This window comes from Spermophilus citellus, assembly GCF_964194105.1.
Source record: "Spermophilus citellus genome assembly, chromosome: 3".
NCBI classification, from domain to species: domain Eukaryota; kingdom Metazoa; phylum Chordata; class Mammalia; order Rodentia; family Sciuridae; genus Spermophilus; species Spermophilus citellus.
The window spans coordinates 142,381,257-142,400,198 of NC_138184.1; the positions used below are offsets into that span (position 1 = coordinate 142,381,257).

The window sequence follows — 18,942 nt, forward strand, 5'->3', positions numbered from 1 at the left end:
TTTATTTTTTAGTTCTCAGCAGACACAACATCTTTGTTGGTATGTGGTGCTGAGGATCGAACCCAGCTGCACGCATGCCAGGCGAGCGCGCTACCCCTTGAGCCACATCCCCAGACCATTACCTCTATACTTAAATTACTTTCCTGGCTTATCTCTGACTTCTTGAGAAGAAGAGCTATGGTATGCTTCTTAAAATCCATGTAGCAATAGTGCAATTCCTGGTTTAAGTGTTGGATAAACATTTCTTATTAAATTAGCATGTTGAAGAAGTTCCATAAGAAGACTATACATTTGTAATTCTTAAAATAATGGGTCTGAGTCTATATCAGAACAATTTGCTTCCATTTAGGGCATTAAGATTGGTGTTCCTAAACAGTGGAATGAAACAGGTCAAACTATCCTATCTATGTACCTATATGAATATATCACAGTGAATTTCACCTTTATGTATATCTGTAATGCACTAATTTAAAAAAATCTCTAAATAAATAGAAGAAAGACCTGTGGAATATAGGAAATGAGGGTGGGGAGAGGAAAAGGGAAAGTACTAGGGACGAGTTGGAGCAAATTAAATTCCATACTTGTATAATTATGCCAAAATGAATTCCAATATTATGCATAGCTCTAATGCAATAAATACATTTTTTTTTTTAAAAAAAATGGTGTTCCTATACTTTCACACTAGCTATAAAGGAAAAGCAGTCATGGGACTAGCTATTATGAACAACTAGGAGGTCCAGCAAAATATATGAAACTACTATTGTCAGATGTTGGACAACAGGCAAAACACAATTGTGAGTCCCATGAGAAAAGACAAATGAGTTAAGGCCAGCCATCACCCCAGCTGGAGGCAAAACCAAGGGAAACAAGCCAGGTGTGGTGGTGCACACCTGTTGTCCCGCCTACTTAGGAGACTAAGGCAGAAGGATCCCTTGAGCTCAAGAATTTGAGACCAGCCTGGGCAGTATAGTGAGACTTGGTCTCAAAACACATGGATGCCAAAACAAAACACCTCAAACAGACAAACAAAACAGAGCCCTGTTGTCAGGCTGAATCGAAGAAATAAATAAAAGTTTAGGGAGGTCAGCGCAGCTAGAACTTGTGGGCAAGAGCCAGCAGAGGAGAAAACTAAACAGAGAAATAACTTGGGAAATTTGCATAAGAATTTTGTGGAGTCACTGACTAGTAATAACCTGTGGGTGCCTATGGCTGGCCAAAGAAAAACTTCTGGGTCAAGGACAATTATTGGGAGCTATAAACCAAACAATTCCTGGAGCTCACACAAAACTGGGAAACATTCAAATTTCTGTCAGCCAGAATCATTTTACTGATTATGTGGAACATTCATCCATTAGAGACCCTAAGTGTGTCATACTTCAGGAATAGGACTAAAGTAGCCATAGAGTTAACGTTATAACTGTTCTAAACAGTTTATAAACAAGCTTCAAATGGATCCAGCTGATTCTTTAATATAAATAGATAGATAGATATTAGTTATCAATGAAACTTTATTTTATTTATTTATATGTGGTGCTAAGGATTAAACCCAGTGCCTCACACATGCCAGGCAAGCACTCTACCACTGAGCCACAACCCTAGATCCATCTGATTCTTAAATAATTGATAACTAGAAAAAGTCCAACACCTTTTAAAATATATTAAAAAAACAATTTATCATTTATAACACAAAATTCACTAAGTCTGGCATCTAAATCACAAGATCAGTGAGGGAATAAAAACAGACTAAAAATTGATAGAAGTTGGGCTGGCTCAGTGATGGAACGCTTGCCTGGCATGTGTGAGGCCACTGGGTTCGATCTTCAGCATCACATAAAATAAATAAAGGTATTGCATTTATCTACAACTAAAAAGAAGTTTTAAAAATTGACAGAAGTTAAAAGATTAGCATATAAGGACTTTAAAACAACTATTAAAATAGTATAAAAATGATCAGGTATTTAAAGGAAAGCACATATAATATGAGAAGAATGGGTAGCAAAAAAAAAAAAAAAGAACAAAGAGAGCCTCAGGGAATGAAAAGAATACTACTTCTATAGAAATCTCACTGATAGAGTCTATACTCAAAAGACTTAAAAATAGAATACGACAGGGACACATCAATATTTATAGCAGCACGATTCACAATAGCTAAACTGTGGAACCAACCTAGATGCCCTTCAATAGATGAATGGATAAAAAAATGTGGCATATATACACAATGGAATATTACTCAGCAATAAAAGAGAATAAAATCATGGCATTTGCAGGTAAATGGATGGAGTTGGAGAAGATAATGCTAAGTGAAGTTAGCCAATCCCAAAAAATCAAATGCCAAATGTTTTCTTTAATATAAGGAGGCTGATTCATAGTGGAAAAGGGAGCCAGAGCATGGGAGGAATAGACGAACTCTAGATAGGGCAGAGGGGTTGGAGGGGAAGGGAGGGAGCATGGGGTTATTAATGATGGTGGAATGTGATGATCATTATTATCCAAAGTACATGTATGAAGACAGGAATTGGTGTGAATACACTATGAATACAACCAAAGCTATGAAAAATTGTGCTCTATATATGTAATAAGAATTGTAATGCGTTCTGCTGTTTTCTCACGGATGATATTTATAGCATCTAAGATACTACAGAAGAAAAGATAACTAACTTGAATAAATACCAAGAGAAATTATTCAAAAAGAAGCAGAGAGAGAAAAAGGTATTGGAAAAAAAAAGGCAGAACAGAATCTCAGTGATCTATGAGCAAATATCAAATATATGTATAATTGGAATCCCTGAATTTGGTAGGAGATGGTGCAATGGATAAAATATTTGAAGAAATAATGGCCAAGCAATTGATGAAAATTGTAAGTCTGCAGATCCAAGAACCTCAATGAATCCTTAGAGTGATAAATATGGAAAAAAATCAAAATATATCTCTCAGCAAAGCAGGAAAATGGTATTTATGTAAATTTTCTTTCAAAATAGCCACTTTCCATTAGTGTCAGGGAATTTTCTTCCATTCTTCCAGGGGTTTTTGTTTGTTTGTTTTTTGAACTGGGGATTGAACCCAGGGGTGCTCTACTACTGAGCTACATCCCTAGCCCTTTTTGTTTTTATTTTTTATTTTATTTTAAAAAATATTTACTTTTTAGTTGTAGTTAGACACGATATCTTTATTGTATTTATTTTTATGTGGTGCTGAGGATCGAACCCTGGGGCTAGGCGCTCACTAGGCGAGCACTCTATCGCTGAGCCACAATCCCAGTGCCCCCTTTTTGTTTTTAAATTTGAGACAGGGTCTTGCTAAGCTGCTTAGGGTCTCACTAAGTTGCTGAGACTGGCCTCAGACTTGCAATCCTTCTTCCTCAGCCTCCAGAGTCACCTTATAGGTGTGCACCTGGCTATACAAGTTCTTAACAGTGATCCAAAATGGGAAGAGGGATGATATATGAAGATATGCAGTTCTGATATTTTTTTAAACCTACCAGGATCAAATATTTTAGGTTTCCCAGTGACCTTATTTTCATTTTACTGTCTGTAAATAAATCCAGAATGTTTCTGTAGTTTTCTGTAGTTTTTGCCCAGAGGGAGATTCTATGAGTATCCCTACATAACAATGCTTCTATGCTGAAATCACCTTTCTATCTGTAGAAGAAATACTTGCCTACTTGTGTGGAAATAAAACAGAAAACCTGGTATAATTTTATTTAAGTCTTTGAACAAGGCTAGATGGAATATAAATGTGTAATGATTGCATGTTATTGAATACAAGTTTTTCCTTGCAAGCTAGCTCACAAAACCTTATAATCTCCCTGTATCTAAAACCTCACATAATTGAGGCAAGTCATTAAAGCCCTAACTAATATTTCTTGAAGTTCTTCATAGTTTTTGGACTGTTCTGTTCCCTTATCTCTATTTGTATGGCTTGAATGGCAGGAGGGTCTCTGTCTCCTATTCAAATTCAGAAAAAGCTACCGGCTGCTTAATCAATGCTAAGAATACCATGTAATAAGCCTCTTTGTACAGAGCCTGGGGACTGTGGGGGGCCTCTGTATCCTCTCTTCTTCTGGCCTCAGTCTCTATAGACATGTGGGGAAACACCAATAGGCTTTAAAGATTTCAGGGAAGCAGGTATGTTGGCCATCCCCATTGTGTGGGTCCTAAGATCATGGCTGCCACCAAAAGACAGCATGATGTGCAGGTGCTGTCCTTTACATGAGAAATGACAACCAATGAACACAGAAAGTTATAGAATTGCATTTGCTTTTATAGTGATGGTGATTTATGGCATGCTTTTAAACTAGACATTTAAAACAGTGACTGTCAGACTTTAATAAGCAAGAGAAACAAATGAAGAGCTTGAAAAAATGCAAATTCCCTGGCTCCCACCCTAGAGACCCTGAATTCAAGACATCTGGGCCAGGCCCTAGGAATAAGACCTTTAGGAGTTTCCAATGCTGATTATTTACACTTAAAGTGTTGCCATTTCCTTAGTTGGAGTAAATGAACAATTAAGACACTTTTGTGCTCTAAGAGTGTGAACCAATGCTTTATTCTGTATTATTTACACTCATTTCCTCACATCTCTCCCACTGTCTTTTACTTGTGTTGCAAGTATTAAACGAGGGCACAACATTCAAAGCACATGGGAAAAAGTCTCCTTCCTTCCTTAGCAACCAGTCACCCAGCTCTCCTTCCTGGTGCTTCTACTATTACATTTCTTATGTATCCTTCCAAAGATATTCTGTGCATTTGAAAACATAGGAGACAGCCTATGAAATTGAAAATAAAAGTACAGGCATATGATATTTTTCTTCTAACAAATGTTAAGACACACAATGTTCTATGTTCTTCACCTAGATTTTAAAAATTTTTTTCAAAAAAACCCTTCTGCTTAATATAGGTTGAAAATCTTTTTGTATCAGTACACAGAGAGAGCATCCTTAAAGAAAAAGAGACTTTTAAAAAGCCGGATAGCCTTCCATGGTATTGATGAGCTGTCATGTATTTGAACAGCCTTCTTCTCATGGACATTTGTTTCCAATCTTTGCTAGCGATGTACTGTTGCAATGGATGACCTTGCACTCATTTCACACCTGTGTTAGTATATCTCTAGGATAAATTCTAGAAGTGGAATAATTGGGTCAAAGACTATACATGAATTTGTTATTTTGAGAGATATTGCCAAATTGTTTTATACCATGAGGTATAAAACTTTTATTTTTACAAATCTGACAGGTAGAAAATGCTACTTTTTAGATTTGGTTTGCAGGTATGTGAAGTCAGATATCTTCTCATGCTACTGGGTGGTATTGAATTCCTTTTCCTGTGAACTCTCTTTGTATCATTTTATATGGTCTTTTCTTATTAATTAATAAAAAGGTAGTCTTGTTTTAGCAACAGATGGACTATCATGTCTTGACCAGGACCTTGACCCTCACGCCTACCCCGCCCCCCCCCACCACCAAATTTATTAACCCCAGCATGGAATTCTGGCTTTGCTACTTGCTATGTGACCTTGGAATAGTTACTTCAACTCTTTGGGTCACAGTGTCCAAGTGCCAGGCTTAATAAAGTCAGCCGTTATCAAAATGGTTCTTTAAAACCAGGGAGTTGACTTGGGCAAGTCAAGCTGTTGCAGAACACGTTTCTCCGCGGGGGGAATTTTGCTTAGGCGCAGAGGCCAGGATGTAGCAATCAAACCGCGGGGTCAGGGAGAGGCGCCGGGAGGAAGCTGTCTTATTAAAGCTTGGGTTTTTCCGTTCGATAGAATTGTGACCAAGAAATCAAAATCAAGCAAAGAGGGAGCCACTTTGTGTAGCGTTATCTGGCCTCTCGGCCGCCCCTGCAGCTCCCTGGCCCCCTCCCCTGCCAGGTGGAGCTCAGCGCTCCAACCCCCGCAAGCCAGGCGTGGCGGGTGCTGCGGGGCCTTGAGGCCCTGAGCGGAGACGCTGAGGGTGGGCCTCGCGGTCACGTGATCCCGGCCAGCTGTTAGCAGGGGGCGGTGGGACTGAAAGCCCGGAGTCTAAGAAGGGGAAGCGCCCGGCGGCCGCCTCCGACACTGCAGTTGCAGCTCCTGATGTCGCCGCAGTAATCCAGCCGCTGCGCACTCTCAGCCTCACCGGTCACAGCACCGCTTCGCAGGGCTGAGCCCGGATCCCGCCGCTCCGCAGGTGAGAGCCGCGGCTGGCCACGACTGGAAGCTCCGGGCCTTTGCAGCGCCGTTTCCCCGGGCGGGTTTCACTCCATCCGCCATCGCAGTCCCCAGCGTCTGGTCGCCTGCCGCTTTTGGAGCCTGCAAGTAGTGCTACCCCGGGCCTATTGCCCTCTAGGGTTGGCTCAGACAGGCTGGGGAATCTTGGAGATGGGAAGAAAGGTGGCTTCGGCAAAGGGTCGGGGGTGACATAGGTTTAGGGAATGCGGGGACGAAGGAGAGAGACGCCCCACCCCGGGGTGCAGGCACTGCAGCCTATTTGGAACCTGCCCCCCACCCCGCCCTCCGTACTCCAACCCTGTCCTTCCCTCCACCTGCCTTTAACTCATAACATCTCCCGGCCGCTCTTCCTGTTTTCTTTCCTGGCAGCCAAGTTGCCACCCCCTGAATGTGTGACTGTGCTCCCCCCATTCCTCCATCGTTCGGGTGGCTGGCAGGATTCGGGGTTCCGAGTTCGCCCCGGGCGCAGCGTGGGTGAAGGAGCGAGCCTGGCACCTTCTTGGAGCTAACGCACCTGCCGCGCTGGCAGGCTGGCTGCGAAGACGGCTGCGTGGCGAGGCCGCTGCCCTTGGCCCAGCTCTGCCCCCTGCGTCCACTCTGTCGGCTACAGCCCAAGGGTGTCCGGGTCTGTCTTCCAATTGCGGGCTTGAGCAGCGCTGTTGCTCTAGTCTAGGCTGGCCGCGCGCAGGACTTAATTCAACTTCCCCGCGAGCGGCACCCGGGCGTTCCTGGGGGTGCGAGAGGGGTCAGTGCAGGTTAACTTGCTGGCCTCAGGGCGCCTATGGGTGAAAGGCACTGGTGTGTTTCTGAGATGATTGTCCACCTCAGTTTATCGTTGGCTCTTCAGTTTGCTTTTTCTCTCCGGCACATCACTCACTCATTGAGGTCTGCAAAGCAAAAGAGAAGATTGAATTTTAGAGAATTGTCGAGAATTCGTATTTAGGGATTAAAAAATGTCCATTACACCTGTATGAATCTAAGGAAACTCTTATTTTCTGTGACTCAAAGCTGACTTGGTAGGATTTCATTAAATGATATAGCTTTTCTGATTAGTATTAGCTTGCAGGTGTCTTGAATGAGGCTTGTGTCCAGTTTCACCATCGTGATGGTGGTGGTGGTTGTGGTGATGGGTGTCTACTGTGATCCAAGCCTGACTTGAAGACGCATTACTTGCAGATGAAACCTATGTTAATTCAAAATGGCAGCATGAAAAATCAGGCCAGGCGGGGAAGCAGCACAGACTACAGCCAACAGCAGCTGCCCCGTGACTTAAGCCTTGGTGAGGGAATCAAGGAGAGGGAAGGCTGTCTTGGGTATCAGGAAGTGATTCATGGAACTGGTTAGATTTTAGCGTGTAAGCATGGTCTTGCGGAGTAAGTGGGAAGTTTGGGGAGCTGCAGTTATTTCCCCTAACTTGTCAAAAGCTGGTTATAAAACCTATTCAGAATTAAGATTTTGATCTGATTTTCTTCAGGCATAACTAAAGATAACTAAAGATGTCTGTTTGATGCACAACTTGGATGTTTTGTACCTACCAGCTGCTTTTAAAAGGAATGGATGTGTAGTGTAAACATAATCCAAGAATAGTGCACACAACAAATACAAATAGCAAGTTTCATTAGAAGAGCTGATATAGCATGATGAGCAAGACCCAGGCACCAGAGAATGGCAAATTCTTGAAAGGTGATTCATTTTAGGATCCCCCCCCCCCTTTTTTAAATGCAGCTTTCCATTCCTTTTTCATTGCTGTGCTGCCAGCCATCTTGTCTTTTAGGAAGGAAGAGATGAAGGAGCAAGTGGGAAGATGAAGCTGAAGGTCAGGAGTGGCAGAGCTGGAGGCATCCTGAGCAGGCTTGTTGTGAACCCCCCTTTTATAAAAGGGAAGCTGAAGCAGGGCAGATGGACCACCAAGGCCATATGGCTGGCAGCTGAATATGAGGACCCAAATCCAGGTCCTCTTACTCTTGGTTTAGAGTTCCACATGCTACCTTTTAAAACCTGAGGGGGAAAGGGCACATTTGTCATTATTAGGATGGCAAACACTGAGCAATGGGGAACCAAACTGTCACCTGAATTTTAAAACTTGTAAGTAAAGGGACTATACCTTAGTTTCTTAATTCAAGCCCATTTAAATTCTTGAGCCATCTACTTCACATTCACATTTCTAGTGATGGGTCTGCAGCTGTAATTAAGAATCAAAACCTATTTTTAACCAAAATCTTCAAGATAAGAAGTGAATTCTTTGATTAAAAAATTAGCTGTTTGTGGAGAACCATTAAGCCAATTTCTTTCTAAAAAAACCTGAAATGGGCTATATACCTAATGTTTTGAATATCCAATTTTAAGTAAAAGTAAGTAATAAAATATTTTTATTTTAAAATAACTTTGAAGCTGTACTAAAGTCAGATGGTTTTTCTATAATTTGAATTCTTATAATTTGAATTTTCTGACTCATGAATCAGTAACTCCAGATCTGTGAAAGCAGAACTAGAAGTTGTGTGTGGGTTTGGGTTTGTGCAGTACTGGGGAGTGAATCCAGGGGCACACAACTACTGAATTACATTCTCAGGCCTTTTTATTTTGAGACAGGGTATTGGTAAATTAATAAGACTGTCTTAAACTTGTGACACTTCTGCTTCAGATTCCTGAGTCATTGGGATTATAGGTGTGCACACTGCCTGGTAGTGTTTCTGTACTTTTCATATTTTTCCTTTGGGGTGATCTTTTTCTTATTAATTTGGAAGAGCTCTTTATATATGAAGGAAAATATTTCTTTTTGATAGATGTTACAAATGCATATCTCAGTATTTCGTTTAAAAGGTTTGTTCTTTAAGAAGTTTACACTATTTTACAATTAAGTCTTTAATATTTTCCTTTGTGAGTTGTTGGTTTTATTATTTATTTTTACTTGCTTAGGTAGGTTTTTCCTTTTCTAAGAGTATTTAAAAAATTTATTCAGATGTTTTATATTTTATAGCTTTATTTTGTAAAAATTAAAAATTTTTAATTAGAGTAACTTATTTTGGATGGGAGTGAGTTCGTGACTGGAACAGATTTCTTCCCTTCTTTCTATCCCACAGAATCAATTATCCCAGCATTATATTCTTTTGTTCAGTACACCTTTCACCTCAAATTTGGCCTTCACTGTACACTAATTTCCCATGTTTTATACCTATATTTTTGGACTTTCTACTTTGTTAATCTAGTTTTGCCCACAGTATACAAGCTATCTTAATACTGAAATTTTGCAATGTAGTTTAATGCCATGTGGGGCTAATCATTTCTCATTTCGTTTTATTTCTGCAACTTGTTGGTTAATCCCACATATCTTTTGCAGATGAACTTTTTTTTTCTTTAATTGGCATTGCTGACGATTGAACTCAAGATCTTGAACATGCTAAGCATGTCCACTACCAGGGAGTTGCATGTCTAGCCCTCAAGATCACTTTTGACATATTTTTTTGCAAAAGCTCTTTTTGTGTGTTGATTGCTGCCATATTGACTCTGCTAATTAATTTAAGGAAGACTAACACTTCTGTGTAACTGTTTCTTTCCAGCAAAGAACAGGGACATTTCCCTGCCATTCAGATCTTCCTTGTCCCTATAAAGTCTTAGTTTTCTTCATTGAGGATTTGGGCATCTCTCCAGTAAATTTATCAGAAAGTTGGAAGAATCTAAGGAGAAGTACAAAACTTTAATGGTGGACTCAAGGAAAACTTACACTAAGGAAAAATACTTTCTGCTTTTGCCTGGATGGAGTTTGGGCAGCCTTGTTGTTAAGGGCATTTTGGAGTCTGAATTCCCCTCTGAAATCCTTTCTTGTTATACAACCAGGCCAAATTACTTCACCATTCTTAACCTCAGTGTTCTCATCTGTGAAGTGGAAATACCACCCATGTGATGGAGTTATTGTGAAGATTAAATGATTATGCACATTTATTTATACATATTGTTTAGCAGTATAACATTAAACACATAGTGAACCCTGAATGTTCTAAGGTAAAATTTTAGATTGTATGATTATGGTTATGTTAGTTACCCCCATCAAATGAATGTATACATTCAGTCTTAATTCCACTCACAGGTCCAGTGGATCTCTGGAAATACTTTGCCAATTTAAAGAGAAGTTTGGGCTGGAGTTCTAGCTCAGGGGCAGTGTGCTTACCTAGTACGCGCTAAGGTCCTGAGTTCAATCCCCGGCCCCACATACATATCAAAAAAGTCTGGCTTGGGAAATAAACCAATGGAAGAGCCAGGAAATGTAGCAAAGAGTCATTGGAGTGAGGCAGAGCATCACCTGATTTGTGTCCCAGATAGATCAGCTGCTGCCCCTAGCACTTCCTCCTAGCCTGTGCTGAGTGGTGTTCCAGCCTCTTCCTCCACCCCCAGTCAGCCTGAGCCTTCTGTGCAGGGTTCTTCTCAGCAGCTCTTAGGCATATGTGTATTAGTCACATCTGCCTGTTGTCGCTTACTCAGAAACTCCCGATGTCATCACCCAGGGGTTGAAATGACTGGACAGAATGGCAAGATGCCAGGAAAGGGGGGGATAGGGACGGGAGTTCCCAGCTCCAGGCTCAGCAGAAGCTGGGAGATGGCTCGGGGTGCCTCCTCTGTTCTTACTGATTATACATCTAACTTTAATCTCCCAGGGCCTAATCTACTCTCCCGAGGTGAGCAAGGTATCCTGAGAGCTCCCACAGACATTTCTTAATGATGTTTTAAGTCAGTTAACTCCTCCTCTCTTGGTTGTGTCCATGAGCACCACCTCTTCCCAATGACCTTGAAAACAGCCTATTTCCCCTTGCGTTGAACACAGTGCTTGAACATGACTAGAGGCTCAAAATACATGTTGGTAATTCATCTGACCTCTTAGAAATCCTAACTTGAATTATGTAGTAATCAAAAGCTCTCCAGAATATTTTTCTTTTCTCTCAAAGTGAAGCCTTAGTGTATTTCTTTTAATTGTACTTAGTAGTGTCCTAGTGACCTGAAAGAATAAATGGAATGTCTTAAAGTGTTCTTCTTAGTCATTAAAATTATCAGATTAAAAAATAATTTAAAAAGCCAATAAAGTAATATGACCTTGCTGTAAAAATGTTTAAATTATGTAACCAGGCAAAGTGAAATTTAAAGTTTCTATTTCTATAACCTCATCCACACTCCCACTCCCAACTCTCAATTAGATGTTAATAATTTGTACACGCATATATGCTAATATGTTCATATGTATGTATATGGACTCCTTTTTGATAATAAAATGGGATAAATTTGCTCATGGCAAAACACAGCAAATAGCTTGAGCATTAATGGATCCTTACTAAGTGGTTTTTAATTTCATTCTGTTAAACATAAAGTAATCCTCTGGTTTTATACGGGCAGGATTTATATTTTATTATTTTATTTCTTCTGTGGGGAATGGATGTTTAAGCTATATATTTTTTACAGCGACAGAGGGTAAACTTCCATTTTAAGAATGAATGGGAAGATTGTTTTAAAATCCCATTTCACAGAGTTAACAGGTACATATCAAATCACATTAAAGGAAAGAGATCAGAATAGACAATGTGCGGTTTAGATGGGAGAGGAAAACAGATGGTGGGGAGAGGAAGGTCATAATTCAGTGCACCCTTGCCAGATTAGTGGACACAATGGCAGCAATGCCAGAAATGAGAACAGAGGGAAATGAAAGGACCCTAGATGCAGCGCCCTTAGTAGTTCCCAAGGATTTCCCACCAAGAATGCTTTTGGCAGCTAACCACAGGCTGCCTATTTTAAACACATATTCTTCTTTCTTTATTTCCAGGACTCTGCTCTTTAAGAACATGATCAAGGAACAAACTTTTCTTGAATGCATCTTTAATTCTTATGTTCTTTACATATTATCTTATATGCATGGTTGACATCATAGCCCCATTTTACAGATGAAGAACAACAGTACTCATAATGTGCATCTCCCTGACTTTTTTAGCCCTCCTGTAGCTTCTTAGAGTAATTATTCTGACTGTATACTGTTTACCTATATCACTAATGTGGTACAAGTGTTTTCTTTCTTCCCTCTTCCTTCATTCCTCTATTCTTTCATTCCTTCATTTCCTGTGAAAGATGGAAAACTATCTTCCGATCTGTCATATGCAGGGGAGCATCTTCCTTGCAATGAACTTGATCTGACCATATTTTTCTAATTTGGCTGGCTTGAGTGAAAAATGAATCCTACTTAAGTTTCCTAATTCCTGCATTTTAAAAAAATTGTATCAGGGAGTAACGAATGTCACTCAGTTTCTCTCTTTTCCTTCACTTCAGAATCTCTTAAAGAGCCCTTGCTTTCATGAAGCTTGCCTTTGTAAAACATGGAATCATATTTTAAGTGCACCCTCAGAGTGTAGGTAGAAGAGTACAGGAGGGAGTGGAGTTTTTGCAGGTGATCCTTGAATTCAGGTGTGCCCCAACATTGTATATGCACAGAATAATGAGACAGATATTTTTCAAGTATATAGAGACTGTGTTGTCATTGAGTATATACAAATTCATCGAAAATTCATTACATATTTTTTCCCTAGCCAACTGTAATGACATTATTTAAAAAAAACTATTTTTATTTGTTCTTTTTAGTTATACATGACAGTAGAGTCTATTTTGACCATGAAAAAATTTTGACATTGAAAAGTTGGGAAACATCATACAAAAATATTTTATTGGACTTGAAAAATACTTTTGAAAAGTAGTAGCTACATATGAGTAGATAATAGATTTTGAAGTACAACATTTCATCGTTTTATAGAAAACTCCATTTCCTTAGTTACTAGTCTGTCACATGAAACAACATTAAGTTAGGTATTTTGCTTAATTTATATTTCTCATTGTGGCCATATCTTGTAAATATGATATGAATATCATATCATTTTCAGAATCAGATGCAGAATCAGATGCGGCTAAAGGTAAATGTAGTTCATGTGCCTTGGTTGAGCTGTGGGATTTTCCTCCACCCCTAAGTCTCTGCCCTGTGATAGGGCCATATTTATTCACTGCAGTGAATTGAATAATAGATTGTTATTTTATTTTTATTTTTTTTATTTTATTGTTGGTTGTTCAAAACATTACATAGTTCTTAATATACCATATTTCACAGATTGATTCAAGTGGGTTATTAACTCCCATTTTTACCCCGAAGATTGTTATTTTAAAAAAATATTTTTAGTTGTAGATGGACGCAGAATCTTTATTTTATTTAACCATATGTGGTGCTAAGGATTGAACTCAGTTCCTCATACATGCCAGACAAGCGCTCTAGCACTGAGTCACAACCCCAGCCCGAATGATAGATTATTTTGACTGCAACTCTTCTGGGTTTTAAAAATATTTTTATTACTTTTCATGTGAAAAATTTGAAAATGCTTGAATATATAGAGGTTAAGAAATTATTTATAAAACTATGATCCACTAATCTTATTATTACTATTCCTAATACTTTTGTTGCATTTTGTTATAATTTTCTGTGGCATCTTTACAGATAACATGAATAAATTAAATGGTACCGTATGTACATTTGTGTGTCCTTTTTTCATTTCATTAGCTTTCTCCCATGTATTGATATATTTCCTAACTTCTCAAAATATGTGTAAATAGCTCATTACATTAACATAAATATATTTTTTTATTCTTATGATCATGTAAGTGGGTATATTTACAGTATGTGGAGGTATACTAACAGAGGTCCATTAAATTATCAGGGGTTATGGTCAAGTTGAGTAGTCACTGATGTCTTGGGATTTTGGTGTTTTCAACTTTAAATAGAAAAATTTTCCTATCTTTAATCATCTAAATGATAGGATTTTTTTGTTTGTATTTTTGTGGTCCTGGGGATTGAACCCAGGGCTTTGTACTTGCTAGGCAAACATTTTACCATTGAGCTATATCCCCATCCTTCAAACTGTAATTTTGGAATTAAATAACAAATTAGTTTGTGGGTTTTTTTTTTTTTTTTTGGTGGGGGGGAGTACTGGGGATTGAACTCAGGGGCACTCAACCACTGAGCCACATCCCCAGCCTATTTTTTTTTTTAAATTTATTTTTTAGTTGTAGTTGGACACAATACCTTTATTTATTCATTTTTATATGGTGCTGAAGACCGAACCCAGGGCCTCGTACATGCTAGGTGAGGGCTCTACCGCTGAGCCACAACCCCAGCCCATCTCCAGCCTATTTTATATTTTATTTAGAGACAGGGTCTCACTGAGTTGCTTAGTGCCTCGCCATTGCTGAGGCTGGCTTTGAACCTGCATTCCTCCTGCCCCAGCCTCCCAAGCCACTGGGTTTACAGGTGTGCACTTCTATACCCAGCTCAAAAAGGTATTCTTAAAGAGTTCAATGAGCACTGGGGTGTAGTTCAATATAGAGCATGCTCTTTGCAGATGTATAGTCCTGGGTTCCATCCCTAGCACAAAAACAAAAACAAAAACAAAACCAAAACAAAACAACAACAAAAAAACAAGGTTGAATGGGACTTTTATTCTTTAAAGTATTTAAATAAAAGTTAATCCAAATCTTCCTGGTTGTCATGTAGTTTGATTTCCAGTTTTCAAGCCAAAGGGATGGAGGAAGCACAGTCATCTACAACTCTGTCAGACCAGAAAACAACCCAAACCTCTCTCTTTCAAGTTAACCTGGGTCATGATTTCAGCCACTTCCATCTCCAAGACAGAGGGTATTGCTGCCAGTGCTGTGTCTGAATTCAGATAAAATTAAAAGGTTTCCTTAAAATAAGCTGATGGCCCTTGAGGTTGGTGGATATCTTAAGGGGATTTATTGGACTACTCTGTTTTGTTGTGTTGAAAGTTTCCACAGTGAACAAAAGAACCAGACAGATAAAATGAATAATACTTTTGAGAGACAAAGATGTTTAAGAACCCTATCTGTGGATATTACACACCAGTTTGAATTGGTTGCCTCAGAATCCCTTGGGTTTGTTGAAACTATCCTTTCTGTGATCTCAGCTTGGACCTGCTGAACAGAATCCCTGAGGAGGGGTGCCTAGGAATCTGCCATTTTTAACAAGTTCCCCTAGACCACTCGATGCTTGGTCAGATCTCAATACCATGAACTTAACCGCAGACTGGGAGCGTTTTGTCCAAACTGGATTCTGCTGATCTTTTTCTCTCACTGAAGATGAAATATAGATACCATTCTTCCTTTCATTTGCTCAACAAACATATAGTGAGGTCTTGAACTGTGCCAGTCTCTGTGTGAGGTGCCTGGGAGGTAAGGATTTACATGGTTCTTGCCCTGGGGCGCTTGTGGTTTGCTGAGCAGAGACAAATGTCTAAAACTTGAAGAAAAGTCAGAAAATGAAGCTAGAGAGAGAACTGGAGCTCTTCTTTTCCCCCTAAGTGCACGAACACTCCCAAGCCCCACCAGAACCTCTCCCCATCCTTCCTAGTCCTACCTTCCTTCCTCAAGTATCTAAGTGGACAAGTTAAGCTGTCAGTGGACATTCTAAGAAAACATCCAGGACTGTCTCCAACCTTAAAATAATTTTAAACATTTTATGTGCTTTACATAAAGTTATCTATTACGGGAAGTTTCAAGCTTCCACAAAATTAAGGAGAAAAATAGAGTCAATCCTGTGTGCCACCGCCCAGCTCTAAAGGTTTTAATCTCCTAGCCAGTCTTGTTTGATTTGTGCCCTTGCCTTGTCACCCTGTCACCCCACCCTGCATTATATCATGGTCTTCTTCATGGGACCATTTCAGTGTGTGTCTTTTTAAGACATGGGCTCGTTCATAGACATCATGTCCTGTCTAAAATATTAATCATCTGACAAATACCTAACCAACGTTCACATTACCCTAGCTGCCTTGACAAACTTTTGTACAGTTTGTTTAAATCAGGATCCAAATACTGCAATTGATTGTTGTATCTCTTAAATAACTTGTTCTCTTGCTCTCCCCCACCCCGCCCCCTGCTGTTTCTTTTTTAATTGTTGCTGTTGAAGAAGCCAGCTTTGTTCTCTAGTTTCCTGTAGTCTTGATTTTGTTGAGAGCATCCCCTTGTGTCATCTGTAGTCTTTGATATCTGATAATTAGATCAAAAGATTTGAGCCTTTCAGTGCATTTCAGTTGTACTTTGGAATGTGAGTGTATCTGAGGAGTTTGGGGCCAACTACTGATGAGAGGGGGGAAGGATGGTAGTGGGGACTGGTGTAGACCTGCAAATGCATCACCAGTGAGGAGTAGGAAAGGAATGCAAACACTTATTGAGTGCCTCCTGTATACAGCTGCAGCACTGGGTGTTTTCCATATGCTCACATTTAATCCCTGGTGCTATATTGTATGTGGGTGCTCAGTCCCATTTCCATCAGAATTAGTGGGTGGAGTCTGGCTGGGAACTGGGGTCTGTGTTTCTAAAGCCTGCCATTCTCCACCCCCACCACCCCACCCGGGGACAATAGGGACAGGTAATAGAGGGGTCCTGGAGGAGTACAGGACCTTTTGAAGGAGCCACTTCCCAACTCGTCTCACTGTCACACAGGATGTGACTCAGTGTTGCCAGATCTCTGAGTTGTCAGCAAAGTACAAATATCTGAATGTCTCTGGGAGATCTCTAGACTTAAAATGTTAGCTGTTAATTCAGGTTTCTTAAAAACACTATCTAGGGGGCTGGAGTTATAGCTCAGAGGTAGAGCATTTGCCTCATATGTGTGAGGCACTGGGTTTGATTCCCAACAACTAAAAAATTATTTTAAAAAACAAAACAAAACAAAAAACATTATCTAGGGCAACACTTTGGGTTAAGCAATCTACAACCTGCCTCTTCCCCGCATCCTGTACCATGCTGCTGGCAAGTATATCTTTTGAAGTTCGGGAGGTAAGACCCAGGACCTAACCATCAAGTGATTTTTCCCTTGACATTAGAAAGGGAAATGGTAAGCAGCTCTTAAAGGACACTGATGATGATGAAGCAAACATTCAGAAAGTGAAAGGGCACTTAGATATTTCAGGAAAAACAGTATTTCTGAAGTCTGAACAAATAGACTTTGACACAGGAACAGGCTGCGGCATGCATCCTTCATTCTTTCACCGTGTGTCCAGAGGGTATCTGGAGCACTTTGTTGGTACTATTAAGTGCCATTCAGATCTCATGGAAACCCTGGGAGGAGTGCACTACCTCACTGTCCCTTTTATGAATGGCTTGGGGTAGGGACATGGCTGAGATTTGAACCCAGGTGGGCACCAGCATCTGCTTCCTGCTAAGGCTTGCATCTGGAATGTTCCCCAAAGACCCATGTGTTTAAAGGCTTATTCCCCAGCTTAGTGCTACGAGAAGATGGTGGCACCATTATGAGCTGGAGCCCAGTGGCAGTGAGAGGTCTTAGGTCACTGGAGGTGTGCCCTCAAAGGGGATGTGAGAATCCAGCTCCTTCCATCTCTCATTTTTCGATTCCCAGCCATGAGGTGAATAACTTTGCTCTGTCATGTGCTCCTGCCATGATGCACTGCCTCGCCACAGGGCCAACAGATCATGGACTGAAACTCCCAAACTGTGAGCCAAATAGAACTTTTCTCTTTATAAGTTGATTATCTCAAGTATTTGTTAGTGTCAGAAAACTAACATTACTTAATACCCCATATGGTTTCTCTTGATAGTTCTTCAATCAAGGGATTGACAGTTCAGAGCTTGAATTCCTTGTCTATAGAGACCTAAAACTATGCTCTACTATATTAGTTTAAAAAAAAAATACTTAGCAGATCTGTCTTTCTCTTAGGTAGTACTTTGTGAGTCTGGGCTAATGTATGTGTATAATTATCATCAGTTGGTATTTATATCCCAATTTTTAGTTAGATATTTTCTTTCCCAAATACTTCATTAATCCTTACTATTTTAATAGCAGCTATATGACAGAAAAATCAATTTATAAATGAGTATCATTTGTCTCGTTTTCAGTTCAGCAGGAATGTCAATAATTTTCAAAACGAATTTATCAGTGACTAAAATAGTAAAATCATTGCTTTGCTATTCTGGAAAGTGGTAATTCACAGACATTGAATTTAAACTTACTCAGTAAAGCTGGGAGGATGGAGAGTAGGGAATCCTGGCTTGGGGTTGGGGTTCCATTCTTTGTGTCAGGAAAGGCAGTTTGTCACAGTTATTTGCAAGACAGTTAACAAGGCCATAGCTCACATAGAGAGTCATTTTCTTCCTCTTTGGCATCTCAGCGCTTTCTTATTACTGACTAAGATGACTGATGAGGGTCACTCGAGCTTCGAGCTTCGTGGAGATAAAGGGGCAGGGCAGTTTGGCAGTCATGCAAAGAAAGCCCCTGCCCACGCCCACAGCATTCGTGCCTTCAATAACTTCTCACTGAACTTGAGGACAAAGACCTTTTCTCCCATGCGGCTTCCTCCCTCCTTGTCTAGACATTCTGCCAGTGGTCTCCTAGCTACAGGAGTACAGCACTCCAGTCCCACAAGCCTGAAGGCAATCCTCTTGCCACCAGTCAGGGTGAGTGTTGTAGCAGCAGCTCCTTTGCAGTGAGCTCCAGGAGATTGCCAATACCATGTTCCCAGAGGAAGCCATGAATCCCCAGGGAAGTCTGTGGTGGTTAGAGACTGAGGTTAGGGAGATACTACTGCAGTGTAGCTAGCAGTGTGGTTCAATGCCACAGCTCTTAGCCAAATGTGACTATTTACTTTTTTAAAAATTTTAAATTGTGGTCAGAAACACATAACACATATTTAATCA

The 18,942-nt window shown here is 40.1% G+C and overlaps 1 protein-coding gene across 2 annotated transcripts in view; it reads left to right on the forward strand.

The window, feature by feature from the left end:
* Positions 1–5,862: 5,862 nt before the first annotated feature.
* The window catches only part of SCRN1 (secernin 1), a 63,283-nt gene continuing 50,203 nt past the window's right edge, over positions 5,863–18,942 (forward strand). The window contains exon 1 of one of the 2 annotated variants that reach the window (XM_081284432.1): positions 5,863–6,166. The gene's annotated coding sequence lies outside the window, so the exon portion shown is untranslated. The remainder of the gene's footprint in view (positions 6,167–18,942) is intronic. The other variant, XM_081284431.1, reaches the window with a different exon arrangement.